Raw genomic sequence first — 12,122 nt, forward strand, 5'->3', positions numbered from 1 at the left:
CTCACAACAAGAAACAAAGAAAGGATGGCAAGGCATAATGGACAGGGAGGGATGTACCCTGATGAAGATTGAGAACTATCTAACAGAACTAGATAAAAAAATTACATCGAATTTAAAAGCCTGGAAAAGTAGGAAAAATATGAATTTTAACCTGTAAGCATTTGCCAATATTACAATATCTTCAAGTGATGAAGACAGTGTCTCTCAAATGAGATATTCTCATTTTGAGAAAGAAAGAGGGAAGAAAAATGGGTACCAAAATATTTGTTGAAATTCCAGGCTCTCACTCTCGAGTAAGTATGCTGAAGATGGCAGAAGGAAGGCTGGGCTCGTTTCTAATTCCTCAAAAGGAACTAGGAGATCAGAAATATTCTGAATTTTAAAGACAAATTCTATGGTAGATTTCCCAGGGTTTAAAAATTTAGGAATTCCCTCTCTTTCCTTCTCTGTCCCCTATCAGAATGACATCTTCAGTTTAGTGTATTGACAGTGATAGCTACAGAACAGTAAAAGTTACCTCATCAAAAGCAACAAGGGAGAAATATGCCTGACCTAAAAGTGATAGACAGCCAAGAGATGGCATAAATTCTCGATCTAAAAAAAAAAGACAGCAACAACCTATGAAAACAGGCGATAAAACCCAATGGCACAGTGTAACCACATCCACCCCGAGGAAAGATGAAAGGAGCAGCAAGTGGCAAATATATCCCACCTCTGGGGGGGCTGGCAGCCAGGGATGAGGAGTGCGAGGGGTGACACGTAGAGATGCTCACCCCAACAGATACTTAGTTTTTCCTTTCCCTTTGAAAAATCTCTGGTCTTGTCCTACCAAAACAAATTGCCCCTTACCTGCAGGTAAGTATGTGAAGAAGTTTACAAGCTTCCCTACATTTATGGGTCGCATGCAGAACTGATTGGAAGGGGAAGCCCTTTCAAATCAGCCAGTCAGTAAGGATAAGGTTATTTCATAGCCAAGGTATAGACTCGGCTCAAAGAGACACCACCTAAAAGCTAAGCACTCAACTGAGCTATGTGACCTTAGGATTATAAGGAAAGGTTGTACTTCTCCAAAGAGAAATGGTAATAGAGTTGCTCTCAGGAGGAAGCTGATAAAAGTGTGCTAGAGAACTAATAAAGCAGTGCTGTGCAGAGACTTTCTGTTGTAGAAATCATCTTTAAAAAATCCTTTTTTTGTAAAGTCTGAAAAGAATATAGCTGTGTATTCTCATTGCAATAATTTCATGAAAGGAAAATGTAGGGTGGGTCTCAAGGGCCATTCAATCATGACTTTTTTTTATATGCACTGAAATTGTCACACTTGGTGTAAGCTCATAAAATAATGTATACATTTGGGAATGATGGTGCATTGTACTTGGGATGTAGGTTATTTGACTGTATCTCAGAGGGCTCAGATGACGATTAAAAAATCCCTTGAGCAACTAAGCATCTCAGACAACTTGGAGCTTTCACTTAAATTTTCTTTATACACAACAAGCAGTTCAGGTCTGAATTATTTACACTGGAGAGGGAAACAACAGAAAGGATATACAAAAAAGAAGTCTTTGTATACACATGGATTCTTGAACTGCACAGGGGGACCTTACTGGGAAGACTGTATTTGCCCAGAGAGAGTTCATTATCATGAAGATGACAGAAAACAGATCAAATAGGTGCGCATCCTCTTACAAAGACAAGTTGTTGTCACTCAGGTCAAATAGCTGCTGATCTCAAGCTCCATACAAAGCTCTGAGAAATTAAAATGGGCAGTAAGTATACATTGCTGCAATGAGGTCTCATTTTAGCTGATTGTTTGAATGCTGTCTTCAAAAATGAGTCTTCCCAAGACAAATACCCACTCACCCTAAGGAGTCTTAGTCTGAACAATGATAAGACATATGCACTCTGTCTTCCCCAATAACTGATGTCTACATTGACCCCCCCTAAGGAAAACTTAACTGCCAAATACCTTTATGGACTGGGGCCCTGGAGACTTAACATCTTGCTTTAAATCTAAAACCCCTCTCCCTGTTTGTATGTGCATTTCAGCCAGCTATAAATTGCCTGAAGGTCTCTGAAGTCATTATTTACAAAAGAGATTTTCTGGTTAAGCAAAGATTTCTCAGCATCCACATAAAACCAATTTACGAGAAATTCTTCTGGTTTTTCTTGGAAGGAAGGTAATGACGTTTAAATTGTACATTTGTCCCATGGGTCTTAACTGTTAGAAGTTGCTGAATCTGGTACTTCCACAGAGGCAAGGCTGCCGCAGCTCCATGTCCCCCGGTCCAGCCAGGAGTGAAGCGGGGTGTCTGTTCCCAACAGGCACACCTATACATACACACACAGTACATATACACGTGGTTGGCTGCACAGATCAATGCAGACAGAAAAACGCAGCAGTTCCTCAAATGCAGACAGCACCAACAGCTTCGTGCTGTTCCCTTGAATCAGCATAAAAGCTCATTAGCAGAATATATATACATATTTATAGATATATACAACGTGGACGCCTCCAGTAACTGGCCTTAGAGACCCAATAGCTGGTCCCTGGATCCCCTGATCTCCCAGTTGCATGGACACATGGAAACAGGTCTCCCCAGTAGCTGGCCCAGACCTATGGCTGCACCAGGAGCTGAACCCCGGGTCTCCGGTCGCTGCCCCCCAACCACACGGCCCCTCCGCCCCACGGTCCCACGCTGGCGCTCAGACCCCCCCCACACGTGAGATGCCTTCGAAAGCTGTCCTTGCCCTGGGGTGTCCCCGGTCCCCAGGGCTGAACCTCCCCTAGGGCAGCCCTGGGCATCCAGGGCAGGGGTTCATATCTCTGACTGGGATACTGGGATCCCCTGCTCACCACTGGGACCTTGTTCTCCTTCATGTGTGTGGAGACAAGCCTTTTCTCACATAACCTAACATTAACTGTGATGAGGGGACCAGTGACCCATTTGTTAAGGTCCCTAAATAACACAGTTAAGAAAAAAAAAAAAATGCTCTTTTATAGCATCTGACTTGCTCTGGATTTAGGATAGATAGTTGGCATATAATCACCATTCCTTTGCCTGCTATATATTTTCTTCCTAATAAGTGTAAGAAATTAATTCAACATTCTATCTTTGAGTAGTTTGGGGGATTCCATTCAAGCTTTCATGGTTCTGGAATAAAGACTTTTTTCTTTTTTTACCTTGAAATCCTTGAGAAAATTGCTTCTGAAAATTTTCAGAACCAAATGTTCTTTTTTCCTTATACTATAAAGCTAAGGCTGTATTTCTAGTTTGGTTTTTTATTATAGTGTTTCTTACATTTGTTTTTCAGTAGTTTGGAGATAAAAGCACACACCAGAATTAAGATGTGATCACAAAACCAAGACTACAAATGAATTGTCTAAAAGTTTTTGGGAGGCTGAAATAAAATCTGAATATTCTTATCAGCTGCAGAAAAATATTTTTATACAAGAGGGCATTTTTACACAGACTGTTGCTTCTCAATGAGGCTGATACACTCTGTGTCACTTTTCAGCTTCAAAAATGCCTATACATATGAAAGATTGGTAATGGCACAATCTCTGCCTCTGCAAAGCCTACAGTGTTCCCAGAATAAAGGCTCCACTTCCATCCCAAAGAGAAAGATTGATTTAGAATTTCTGAATATGGTACATATGGAGAACAAAGTTGTATGTCTTTAAGAGTATGCATTTCAGATTATTTAACATTTCCATAGGATGATCTATAATCTACCCATTGGGAGACAAGACTGCCATTAAATACCTGAGAAGACACCCACCCCCCCCCCACCGACAAGGACCACTTGACAGTTCTGAGTCAGGTACAGAAAGCTCTTTCCTCCCACATGTAGAGCATGAAGAAAGTTGTCCAACATTCCCAGTACAACAAATCAATTAACACTCATCTGAAAAATATGTAGCTTTAGCAATACAGGAACTGAGAGAACAGATCAGGTCAAAGGCTCAGTGACAAACACTCTATTGAATGGTCACCAGTACAAACTACTTCGAAGGAAGTTGTAAGAAACTAAAATTACTAGTTATGGAATAATACGTTTTCCGGAAATTTTAATGTAATCTCCAAGGTGTATATAGCTATGAAGTTGAGGCTTTAAAATTGCTCACTTTTTTTTGTTAGTTTGAAAAGTAAATCCAATATTCCAATTAAAATTGTTACAATTATTATTGAAATTAAATTATAATCAGGTTTCTTCATGTATTTAATTGATAAGATTACTAAATAGTACCTTTAGTTTTTCTATCACTGGGAAAGGGTAGAGGAGAAGACTGAGTCCAGTGCAGAAATGTTAATATAGATGCCTGTTTCTGAAAGTCCAGCAAGCACAAGCTGAACCTGCTCAACTTTTAGAATCAGCAAAATCTTTGCATGCATTTCATTGAAATGCATTTTTCAGATCTTAGCTGCATAAAATCACGATTCGTGCAGTTCTTGTTAAAGATGCATATTTTCCACCAGCTGAGAAGCTTAAAAGGAGAGAATTGTACAAAACCCCTTCACCATAAGGCTTCACTCTTTTTGTAGGACCACAGAGAACCTGAACAAAACCATTACCACTTAAACCTTCCCCTAAATCACTGCTACCTTTTTCTCCCACATTAATAGCACAGTATCAATTAACAATAGATTGAATTAGGAATTGTTCTTTGGCTTCATTATCAAGTTGAGGCAGTTGTTAATTCAGTTTCTGCTTCCCTCTTGCATGGCAAAGACTTTGAAAAGGCTCACAATAAGCTCTTTAAGATAATGAACCTGAAATACTGAAGCAGCTCTTGCCTGCAATCATGTTCATGATACTTGGAGGCATAAATTCCTAAAGATTGCTTGGTCTTTTGTATTTTGATTGTCCCCCAGTATAACACATTCAGGATTCCCCATTAAGACGTTATTATTTACCAGCTGTTACCATGGAGTTACTATAATTACTTTTTGTTCATGAACTGCTACGGCTGGGTTAAAAAAAAAGCAAACTCCTTCAAAAAAACTCCCCTCAAAAACCCAGCCACAAAGATAACTTACATACTGCAGGAAGTAACGTGAGGAGATGTTGGCTTTTTAACAGTGACGTGAAGCGGTGTCTTTTTAAAGAGTATTTAGTAGCTACCACAAGTCTGTGTTGGCATGGACCCCATGTGTCGAGTTGTGCGGGGTCACTCTGAGGAGTCACCTTCCTTCTGGCACTTCCCAAAGTAGTAGGAAGAACTAAAAAAGCAGGTGTTTTCTGTTAGCTACCGCTTTCTGATATTTATCTAATAAGCACGGACAATTGATTTCCTCTTTTTTTTTGGGTGATACTCACTCTAGATTTTAAACAACAGCAGCACAATGTCATCAATCAAATTGATTTTCTTACTGTATAATTATTAGGTAATAATTACTGCCTGTGTGGTTTTTAAATCACTTTCTTTATCCATCACACGTCTTTTTTTTCATTGTCAATTTGGTTTTGCTTTACAACACGTACAAAAAAAAAAAAAAAATCTTCCTCCAGGCTATCTTGTTTGTAGACAACTCAGCTATTCCTGGTGAGGATTTTGGAAGTCAGGGTGTTGGGCGTGGGACTCTCTCACAGCTACAAGAGGAAGCGATGCCTCGTGCATTTTCCTTATCACTGACAATGCGGTCGGCGGACTGTGCCACTGAATTAATCAATACATATTTAATGCTGTGTACACTCCACGGTGGGCTATCGGCAGTCTGAGCCTGAGGTGCGAGCCGATGACTTGGCACATTTCCCCTTTGCTCCCATGTTAGTCTGTCAGCCCTCTTATTCAAAAAGAGATACTAATAAATTATACTACTACTGACAGCTGCTTCTGCCTACTGCTAGGCATGTCAGACTCTGTTATATCATTGACAGATAAAAGAACTCTACAGTTTTCCAAATAGTTTCCTCCAAATAGAAACCAACCACCGCCACCCACTCGTCCTTCCCAATTTCTCGTCACCCTCCCTGTTGCAAACGAGGCAAGTGGGCAGAAATGCGAGGCAGCGCAATGACAGCTATGTTGAAGCCGACCCTTTTTGAGTCATTTAGTGCTGTGGGGAAAAAGAAAATGTATCCTTCTTATAAAATGGTGGCTTTTGGAACAAGACTGGCTGTCAGTTAAGCCTCTGGAAGAGCAGGCAGGAGTGTGCATGTGCATGTATGTGCACATGGCTTTTTTTGTGTATGTGTGCGTGAGAGAGAAAAAAGAGGGCACGCTACAAACGTGAGGGAAAACCACCACATTTTACAAAATATCATTCTCCGGAGGACTAATATATTTAGTGAAAAATTATTTCAGTGCAAAAAGGAGAAAAATCATACTTCTTTGTATAAACCCTCTCAAAAATGTAATAATAATGCATCACTACAGTTGACAACTGCTTTTTTTTTTATTCTTTAGGCACTTCAAAATTTTTTATATCAAAAAGTGAGTGGAACAGCTAATATTTAAAGTGTCTGTTTTTCTTGAAAACCAGTCTAAATAATCCTAGCCAGGAATTCCCCAAATGGAGCAATTTTTCACTGGAAAATATTGATTTGTCAAACCGAAATGCGTTGTGACAATGCTCTGGAGTCCATTAACCTCTGTAAAAGTAAAAACTCTAAACAAACTATCCTGCTTTCCTCCACGTTTTCTGGGCAGCTTTCTTGGGATGCTAGGCCTTGAGAGCCACAGGTTGTTGGTCTCCTCCCCGCAGGCGTCTTCCAGGTCCTCTGGCTGAAGTGTGCTGAGATCTCCAGAGTCCTGCTGTTTTGGCGGTGCTACCTCGTGGTGCTACTTTCTTAACTCATGGGGCTATTTATGATTTGGTAAATACTCTCCTTACTTATTAATTGCTTTTATTTTATGAAGTCTTCCTTTTTTTTCCTTCCCCCCCTTCTTCTACTTGAATTTCCTTCTTTCCTGGTATTCTTTCATTCATTTAGATGCAAAACAGATGGTTGAATTAATTTTTCTTTCCTTTCCATGTCTGTGTTCTTGCTCTTACGATTCAGATTCCCTGCTTTGCTTGAGGGGAAGGTAGACATTAAGAACAACCTCAGCCAGTTAATAACTTCTGTCTTGATTTTTAGTTTTGCATACCCTTTGACAATGCAATCCATCTCCTAGGAGACACTGAGCACTAGCAAGAAAACAAAGTGTACCTGTTTGAAAGCTGGTACTAGAAAAACTGTTGTACATTTTGTTCATATAAACAGTAGCTGCAAAGCAGGGAAGATCTACCTCATTTGTTTTTCAACACCTAAAGGGAAAAAAAAAAGACGCCACCTCCTGTGAGAAATGACAATATCAAATGTTAGTGATATCGCAGATTTTGAATCAGCATTTTTCATTTCGTTCCTTTTTTTCTACATGAGCATTTTGTGTTAGTGAACACACCAGTGGTGCTAGTGAACACCAAGATCTGCTAAATATAAAATTTTCAAGCATTTTGATAATACTGTCAATTAGAAGCACAACAATATATTGAAAATACAGAAAATAAAAAAAGGAATTCTGATTGCACTGACTTTTGGGCAAAAAAAATCTTTCTGAAATAGACATTTTTGATTAAGATACTTTATTAAAAAATTCATAAAGTTGCTAATGATATAAATGTCTTTTTTTTCATTTGCTTAATGTTGCAGCAAGAATCCTAAAATGAAGTTATACCGCATTGCTTATTTCTCTTTTTTCTTTCAGTATCTAACCTCATTGACAAGGAGTTTCATTAAAATGGCATATTTTGGTCTCATGGTTAGAAAGTCCACAAAGCATTTGCAGTCCTACAATGTGAATGTTTCTATAAATAAGAAATTGGAAATTCGCTGCTTGTGAAGTAATCATCAGCTGAAAAAAATGCCTCCAAATTGTATCACAAAACTTACTTAAACTTTGTAGATCATTGTTCTGTGATTTTTGTTACCTAAACAGCAGGGTAATGAATAACAATCAGCAAAAATTATGTTCAAATAGGGAAAAACCCTACATTCTTTTAGTAATTGGGAAGCCTAGTTTGTATAAGAAAATGTGGTGCAGTTCTGCCTTAGATGGACTCAAACATGTTATGAAACATTAAATATTTTAGGGGGGAGTTTTTAATCAGAAACATATGTCAACCACAGAGGTTTACATAGATGTGTAATAAGGAAAAATTATGGTTATTATGTTCTCATGTACATCAAAAAGTAATAACTTAGAGTTACAAGGTTGCATGGGAACAATTTGTGTCTGTAGTATAATATAAAAGTTTACTCTCAAGAAATTAAAATCTTTTTTATGTCTCCTCCCTTCATAAGGTACTGCAACTTAAATTGAAGATTCATTTATTCATGTATTTTATAGCTGCCTTCTCAAATACTCAAATATCTCACCATTTCAGGGTAAGCATTAGAATAGTAATAAGCATAGTAATCTGTAGCTTTCAGAATGGACTTTTGTAAAAGGTTACAGAAAATGCAGAAGTGTTTACAGTGGGAATTTTAAGATTTTGCCACTGTTCACAAGCACTGAAGACAATAGCAAAACATTAGAAAGTATAAATAAAAAATCTATCATAATCTTCGACAATTTAAATAGTTTGATATTTAGATGATGTAACTTTCCAGTTCTGCATAATACAGGTCAAAGCATGTAAAGTAATTCTTTTCTTTGAACTATATAAAAGAATCCCAGAACTTGATTTAGAAATTTAGAAATAGGAAGAATATTCTATGGCCAGCTCTTTACTGGTCCGCCATACTCGGTGTTTAAATTATGACCCTGTTTTTAGTCTGAGATGATCTACTTCCTACTTGCAAATCTTCAACGGTGGTGTGACGGTCTGTTGGACTTCTCGGGCGAGTGTCATATCATTTCTTTCACACCGCTGACAATCCGGAGGGACGACAGGTTGTGCCTTGTCCCCAGGGAGTGACTGAACCTGCTTAGCAGGGAAACGCGTCCAGACCGCACCGCGCTTGGGAGGTCGTTAGAGAGGGAATCACAGCACGACGCTGAAGCTCCAGCTCCCGTGAAGTCCAAGAGACGCTGAAAGCAGCAGCCAGCAGCCAGCTAGCTTGCTTGCTAAGAACCAGAGGGAGCTGCAGAGACTTTTCTGAAACGCAGAAGGCTCCTTATTTGGCTGAGAAAATAACCTGCAAGGCTGCAGAAGAGCTGTTTACAGACCTTCTCTGTTTCCTACCTGTCCCTGTTTAAAATTTAAAGGTTCAAATAATTCTTTTTTAATCTTTTTGGTCTTTTCGTCATATTTGTGCATATTATACCTTCTTTCAATATAACTTCCAGGAAAATTCGCTGTACAGGCTCGGACTGCTGGGTGCACACCTCGGAAACCTTCCTTATAAGAGGTTTGTGGCAAATGAAAACGCTAACAGGATGATCAACATATTTTCTCCTTTATAAACTGCGTAGGTTAAGATCCTTAAGACCTTTTATCACAAGGCATATTTTCTAATTTCTCAGTGATCTGATGCTATATCTAAACCTGCTTCAATTTGTCAACATAGTACACACATTATGGGCACTAGACCTGGACAGAAACTGGTCATACTTACAGAAATAATTTTAATTTCTTACTGCAACTAATAGCTTCCATAAGGATTAAACAACTGGTGTTGGCTGTAAGGCTGACTAAGGAGTACATGGTTAGAAGGTAGGCTTCAAAGACTGCCAAGTTCTTTTCAGAGTCTATAACTCACTGGTAAAGCTGTAAGTACACAGTTAGGTACTACACATTCTCCAGTTATGTTCTGCATTCTTTTTCTTAAGTTATGGCTTTCTATTTGGCTGAAATGAAATTCATTTTGCTTCCTTCAGTTCATGCAAACAAGCAATCCATATCTTTGTGTATTAGAACTAACAAAGAAAAGAAAAAAAGTAATTATATCCTTAGGGAAAGTAACTTCTGCCTGTGAGAAGAACTCTAAATAAAGTTCAGTTAGATTTACATTGTTTTTATCTTTCCAAAATAAAGTTTGACACAATTTCCAGTATGTTTCTCTGGATATGCTAACACATTATCTTCTGTACAACTTTAAAATAAAGAGTATCCCACAAAATCTGAAAAAGCACCAGATAATTCACCAACACAGTTGTAATATGTAAATCTTCTCACTAAACTCTTAAATTTCTGTTACACTCTCTTTTATGTATCTTCATAGAAAGTGTAAAGCTCATGTAGTTGAGCTCTTTCTAACTCTAAAGCCACCATATAAGACTTATTTTCTTAAAAAAACCCACTATACATGCAAGGTGGTGCAGGGTCCAGGCAGTCATGCAACGTAACTGCAAAATTTGGTAGAACTATTTGGTGTGCGCTGTTTAGTGTGACATCTGCTTTTCTCAACTGCAAAGTAACTTTGTGGAATAAAAAAGAAAAACAAAACCTAAGCAATACCACAAAGTCTATTTAGGACTTTCAAATAACCTTTTGACATTCTTAACAATGGCTTTTATATCCTTCAGTGGGAGAACAAGCTCCAGATCATTTAAATTTACGTTAACAATAAGAGGTGGGTAAATGTAGAGGCTATTCCAGGAAGGGAAAATTTTACTTCCCCACTTTTAACCCATCTCACAGACTTCACTGCCAGATTTCACAACTAGCCCACAATGGGTCCACCGTCTGCTTTGTGAAGAGGGCAGGAGCAAGGCTTTAAGTGATTCATCGTGAAACAGCATTGCAAATATCCACCGTCCATTTCTCAAAGGAATATTTTCTCATTTATTCAACTAGCATGTGTCCTGGTTAAACCCCAGACAGCAACAAAGCCCCACGCAGCTGCTCACTCGCCTCCATCCCGGTGGGATGGGGGAGCGAATCAGAAGGGTAAAAGTGAGAAAACTCGTGGACTGAGATAAAGACAGTTTAACAGGGAAAGCAAAAGCACTGTTTTCAGCACAAATCCGAACCACAGCCTCATACCAGCTACTATGGAAAAAATTAACTCTAACCCAGCCAAAACTAGCCAAATATGAAAACGAATAGGCTTAAACCAGTCTGAAGATTTTTGGAAACTTTTTTGTACATGTAGAGGAATTTTCTTATGTTTTATATTTAGATAAATATAGCTCCTTCTGATATTATTCCAATGCCCATTCTGTGCCATACACAAATCAGAAAAATTCCGTTTATTTTAATAGACTAATGTCAGTTAAAACCAGGAACATTTTTTCTGTGTTTTGTTTAAGAATTGTTTCCTTAGAGTCTTAAATGCCACTGTTCTCTCTTTAGGCCTCTCTCTAGGCTTTTTAAAGTGGAATAACTTTGGATTCAGCTGTTTGCGATTATCCAAATGAATTCTTCACTTTTTTAAAGGTTTTCATTAGGAAACTGATTCTATAAATAGATAACCAACCAAGAGTCAATTATTTCATATATTCCACCCAGTTTTTAGATTTAGCAATACCACCAAGGGGGATCTCAATGGAGTTTGTAATGACTTGACGCCACATGCTGGGTTTGTTACTCATGCAGCTTTGATTCTTCTGCTCTCACTGCATTGACTTCCATGAGGCACTGAAGATAATTAAGCCTTGTTCATTTTTTAAAGTTCTCTCCAAATGCACCTAGAGTTAATAATATTTTTAATATATATTTTAATTGTGAAGCTGTCTGTGTGATGTTCTTGATTCTCTGCTCTCTGCGGTACTGGATAGTAAAAATTACCTCTTTCAAACACAGAAATCCAGTTTATACAGCTACGTGTTGTTGCTTGTTGTTTCTTTTATGAACAAAATTTTATTGGTTTGTATTATGTATCCTTGGAGTTATACTAAATCATACCTGATATCTTAATAAATGATCATTTTTCAACTTCCTTTTTCTCACTATAATACTATTTATAAGTGCAAACTTATATTTTGTATTAATACTTTTCTGTCCACTGTTTTGCCATTTCTCAATAGTTTTCAAGACAGATATGCATATTTTTCTCCCATTGTAATGCAGATAAAGTCAGTTAAGTAAAATACATCCCTAGAATATGTACAGGATTTATCCCTTAATATTCTCTGTGGCAGCTAACCTCAGTCAACATGAAGTATTTTCTGTTGCTAAGACAGCATGAAAAAAGTTTGATATAAGAAATGAGATAACTATGATAAAATAATATCTTCTTCCTTGTTGATC

Source organism: Haliaeetus albicilla, chromosome 17 (genome assembly GCF_947461875.1).
Source record: "Haliaeetus albicilla chromosome 17, bHalAlb1.1, whole genome shotgun sequence".
Lineage (NCBI taxonomy): Eukaryota > Metazoa > Chordata > Aves > Accipitriformes > Accipitridae > Haliaeetus > Haliaeetus albicilla.